Genomic DNA, 5,071 nt, shown 5'->3' on the forward strand with positions numbered 1-5,071 from the left:
TCCACCCCAGTCATAACCAAGGAAACCATGTTTTTATCTACGACATATCAGAGGGGTGAATGTCGTGCCTACGTAATAGGCATCCAAACACAAACACAACTATTTTTTTTATTATTTTTTATGTTTTCTCTCACCTTTTTATCCTTCCTACTTAGTATTAAAAAATATTGGTTTTCTTCCAGTAGGGATCGTGCCCCTTCTGGGTCGATCTCTGGTCCCGTCCAAATAAGAGTATAGAGATTTAGGGACCGAAACTCTGCACTTATGCTTATGGTATGGGTAATTTGGATTCTCTACTGAAGAACTGGAATTAGATAAAACCTTTTGTTCTAAGTTAGTTAATTTTCTTAAGTTAATTGTACAAATTAAGTCTTTTTTTCTCATACTTTTTTCTCAACCAACCAACCTCCTAAATTCCCCAAATTTCCCCCTTTTTTTCTCGACTCTCTTTGTTTTAAATCTCGTTCATAGTGTGTCCTTCAGTTGCCTGCAACTCAAGACACCCCCGGGTATGGCCTTGGTTAAGATGGGACTTGGAGCTAGTAATCGCTCACCTGGTGAGACTTACACAAGCCCAATTGCCCTAGCCTGGTAAGATACACCCGTACCATAACGTCGTCTGATATGGAGTAGCTGGACTGCTCCATTTGAAAGGCACGTATAGGTATTGACACATCCAGTGGTCCGCCTCCACCAATGGCTCCTTGGAACAGTCATTGAACTTGGTTACAAGAGTGAACTTTGAAATATTCCCATTTATCCCTATTTTCTACCCTCTATAACAATTTGGAAAACTACTTTCAACAAATTTTATCTTATTCGCTCTGATTGAGCAAAACTTGAAATATTCCCATATTTCCCCATTCTTAATTTATTTCTTTATGATTATCCTTCATAAGGTTTCTTTTGATTTAAAAATCTTATCTTTAATTTAAAAAAATTTTTTTCTCACTCCTTAGCGTGGGAAAACTTTGTGGATATCCTCTATAAAGATTTTGAAAACTATTTTTAAATTTTATTCTTATCTTTTTCACTCTAATTGATCTTGATCACAAAAACAAAACTCGAAATATTCCCATATTTCCTCACTTTTTAATTTATCTCTGGGTGATCATCCTTTATAAAAAATTTTTTTTCTACAATCATATTCTTACTTCTTTCTTTTTTCACTACTTAACATGGGTAAACTATGTGAATATTCTCTATAAAAATATTTTTTTGAAAACTATTTTAAACAATATTATCTCTATTTTTATCTTATTAAGAAACGAAATTTGAAATATTCCCATATTTACTTATTTTTTAATTTATTTCTCTGTGACTATCCCTTATAAGGACTTTTAAAAATTATTTTTTTTCTCACTCCTTACCATGGGAAAACTTTGTAAATATCCTCTATAAAAAATTTTTTTTTACAATTTTTATCTTTTTCTTATTAGCTCTGATTTGGTCTTAATTACAAGAATGAAACTTGGAATATCCCCATATTTCCTTATTCTTAATTTATTTCTTTATGATTATCCTTCATAAGGTTTTTTTTAATATTTTAAAATCTTATCTTTATTTCTTTAATTTATTTCCTCTCGCTCCTCTGCGTGGGAAAACTTTGTGGATATCCTCTATAAAGATTTTTAAATTTTATTTCTATCCTTATCTCTTTCACTCCAATTGATCTTGAATTACAAGAGCAACACTCAAAATATTCCCATATTTCCTCATTTTTAAATCTATCTCTTTGTGATTATCCTTTATAAAGGTCTTTAAAAATATTTAACAATCATATTCTTCTTTCTTTCTTTTTTATTTTTTTCACTACTTATGGGTAAACTCTGTGAATATTCTCTATAGAGATTTTGTAAATTATTCTAAACAATATTATTTCTATTTTTTATCTTGCCCACTCTGATTAAGAAACAAAATTTGAAATATTCCCATATTTCCTTATTTTTTAATTTGTGATCATCACTTAAAAAGGACTTTGAAAAATATTTTTTTTTTTTTTCTTTTTTTTCATGGGAAAACCTTGTGAATACCCTCTGTAAAGATTTTTTTAAAAAAACTATTTTAAACAAATTTATTTTTATCTTTATCTTATTGATCTTGATTACAAGAATAAAACTTGAAGTATTCATATTTCCTTATCTTTTCTCATTTCTTTTTAGTGATTATCCTACATAAGGGTTTTTTAAAAAAATATCTTATTTTTTCCTTTTATATTTTTTCCACTCTTTAGCATGAGTTTTCATGTCGACCTGGATTATGTCACCATTGACAAAGAATGCTACAATTTATCTTTTATCATCCTAAAAAATCCGAAATCTCCGAACACCTGGACTCAATTCTTCCGTCATACTTCATGGAATACTGACGTACCGGTCCCCCAATCTTTCTTCCAACTAGACCTCGAAACCCAAGGCCTGCATGTCTACCATCCATGTGCACCTTTCTACCTAACAGAAGACGAATGCAATACCTGGTTGACCTGGTCAACAGTCAAACCCAATCAAGAAGGGGATGAAATCCGAATGCTACTCTTCAAAACTAATCCTAACGATATCAAGGATTTTAAAGAACTCAAAACGGGAATCTCCGCTCACATTCAACACGCCTTGTGGGCTGAACAAAACTCGGTTACCAACCCACCGACACTAGGAAATCTGTCTAGAATGGAACTGTTGGTTAAACAAGCAATCAATTCCCAACTCCGCAATGTTCCACAAACGGTCGTTAACCGCATCCGAAATGAACTACGAGAAATCGGCCAGCGACGCAAATCTCGCTCACCAGAAAGACGTCGCCACTCACCTGATAAAAGTCAATCTCCATCACCACCTGTAAATCAGAATCAACAAATCCCGTTTTCAAACGCTGTTATCAACCCTCAACAATTTTACCCTCAAATGATGATGCCTCAACAGCAGTTTCCACAATATGTCCCACCCATCCAATGGAACAACGGCGCCGCCCAGGGAAATCAACAGCCCCAAAACAATAATTTTCAACAACGTACGAACCCTTAAAATAAATCTTTCTCTGTACTTTGTTCTCTTTGAGAAAAACACAATAAACAAAGAATGTCTTTTTTTTCTTTTACAGTCCCTTATCGCAACTTTGTCACGTCAGTACCCCTTACATACAAACCATTGGTGTTTAACTCACCCGGAGAGATCAACAAACTACTCCAAAATAAAATTTTAATTAATCAGACTAAACTCACGCTCACCAACGAAGCTACTGAGGTACTTTGCCTAGGATTGAACTTTATTCCATCAATCAAAGACGTGAAACCACCTTCTGAATCCATTGCCCGACTTATTAAGGATATCAACACAGCTATTATTTTTTCCAAACCTTCTGGACACCCTCACCATACTGGATGGCTTTCACGAATCATCGTAAACGAATGGAAACCCGAAAACCAATCCTGGATGAACGACGACAAAGTAATTGAAACACTGTCCGAACTCCGAACCATACCATTTCTTCCATCCCCAGTATTACATGAAAAAGTACTTAAGGAAGCCAAAAAACTCTCTCAAAATACTGGTATCCACATAATGAAAGCAGACAAAGGTCGAAACACCGTAATTTGGAGCGTTGAGGATTATGATAGGGAAGCCAACCGACAACTTTCCGACAAATCCACTTATAAGGAATTATCCCAAGATGAATTTACTTCCAAATTAAAATCCATCCAACAGATGGTTTGTTCCATTTCCGAAAACCTACTAGCCCTCCGCCTAATTACCCCTACTGAAGATGAAGCTATCTGTAATCTTCCTCCTACGGGATCATTAATTTACTTCCTACCCAAAATTCATAAGAAAATTGAACCCACCAGCCAAACATTCCCTGGCAGACCGATCGTAGCAACCTTCACATCGGTAACATACCTTCTGGACAAATACGTGACTGAATTAACCAGCCATCTTCTCAAACTCATCCCTGGATCACTCGTCGATACCATCGACTTTTCTAATCGACTTCCCACGGGATCCTTGCCATCAAATTCATCCCTTGTTACCGCCGATGTAACAAGTCTCTACCCTAATATTCCATGGAAAGCTGGCATTGAATCCTCCGTCAAATTTTACAAAGAAAACAAACACCACCTGCAAACGATCGCTATAACTGAACACAAAAATAACCCGCCACCCCACAGACTATTTTCTGAAATCCTCACACTTGTTCTCACGAACTCCATGATCAACTTCAAAAATAAACGCTTCTTTCATCAAATTAAAGGAACTGCCATGGGGTGCTGCATCTCGGTTTACTTTGCCAACTGCTACATGTATTACACTACCCAGCAAATTATTCACAATCCACCGGGAAGCCTGTTCTTATTTCTCCGCTTCATTGATGATCTCTTCTTTATTATTAACAAGCCTGATGATATACATGACATCATACGTATGATCTCTAATGATCATATCAATTATGAAATCACCCCCCCTTCAAAAACACAAAACTTTTTGGATACCACGGTCTCCATTTCCCCCAAAAATATTATCATCCTGGAACCATACTCCAAGGACACAGCTTCTGGTGCCTATTTACACCCTGCATCCACCCACCCACATCACACTATCAACGCGACTCCTTATTCTCAACTACTACGGATACGTCGGATTTCATCTGACAAATTTATATTTCGACGCCACGCCCGGATAATGATAAGAAATTTCCAAACGATGGGATACGACAAAAAACTCCTCCACAAATCATTCCAGAAAGTCTATAAACTAACCGAACAGTCACTCACCAAGAAAACCAACAAATCAGCAACCGCCGGGGCCTTCAAATTCATAACAAAATTCAACAAACTCGTCCACTGGCCTAAAATACAAAAAACACTCAATAAACTTCACTCCAACATCCTCCTGCACTATGGCAAATTAAACTCTGTTAAAAACCAATTGATTACAAATCTACTTACCTTGAAAACCATCCGATTGGTCCTCAGTAATGAAAAAAACCTTTCATCTCTTTTTTCCCCCTCCGCAAAAATTGGCCATAAACTGGACTAATTCGAACAAACAAACAATTTTTTCCAGGCTCCACCTGCTAC

This window comes from Daphnia pulicaria, chromosome 10 (genome assembly GCF_021234035.1).
Source record: "Daphnia pulicaria isolate SC F1-1A chromosome 10, SC_F0-13Bv2, whole genome shotgun sequence".
Lineage (NCBI taxonomy): Eukaryota > Metazoa > Arthropoda > Branchiopoda > Diplostraca > Daphniidae > Daphnia > Daphnia pulicaria.